Here is a 921-nt window from a genome sequence, read left to right on the forward strand (position 1 = left end):
GAGTACCAGGAACTGGCTGGGATTATCATGATTGCTGTTGGTTAATCCATAGATGTGGAGGGAAGATGGAATGGCTATGAAGTCATTGGCCCCAATTCTCAAGTGTCTGAATAAGTTCCTCCTAGCCTACAATGACCATTACAATCCCAAAGACACTTAAGACTCTCTTTGAAGATACAGAAATGGCAGCTATAATGAACCACAAAGACTTCTCTTAAATACAATTGAAGTTACAATTAACTTCTTAATTCCTTTTGGACATTTTTGTGGTAGAAAATTAGCTTTGGATCAAATGGTCTGACATAACCGGATACAGTTCGGGATAACTTAGACATCCAGAGGTGTACGTAAAAATCAAGAATATCATGGTAACACAATTTTTGAAAGTATAAAAAAGCACTGTATGTAGCATACACTAGTGTCATAAAACAGCACTTCCTACAGCAGTTCACGGATTTTACACAAGTTACTCCAAATAATCATTTCACAAGTGGACTGATGAAAAAAAATTTCAAAAATACATTGTGTCCTGAATTAAGATAAAAGAACCTGGTCTACTCTTTCTTTATCCTTCATTTTAAATATCTAACTTCCTCAAAATATGAATCATACTTAATACTCATACGGACCACCTAATAATAATGCATCTCCACCATCTTCAAGCCTTGTCTCTTTACAGTTCATTTGCCATGTGTGAAGACAACAGAGTGTATTTTTTACTAAGTATTTGTGCACCATTGAAAACCCTGCTGCTGTCCCTTTGACTATTGTTTTTATATTCTCAACAAAAATATAGACCACTTAATTTTCCAAGGAGGCAGCTGAACTCTATCAGCTTCCTTCACCCCTTCTTTTATGTGGCATTGGATAGATCATTATGATGGATTTTGTGAGGGCAAAAAGATCCTTAGGAAGGATGAA

The sequence above is a fragment of the Propithecus coquereli genome, unplaced genomic scaffold (assembly GCF_000956105.1).
Source record: "Propithecus coquereli isolate 6110/MARCELLA unplaced genomic scaffold, Pcoq_1.0 Scaffold171, whole genome shotgun sequence".
Lineage (NCBI taxonomy): Eukaryota > Metazoa > Chordata > Mammalia > Primates > Indriidae > Propithecus > Propithecus coquereli.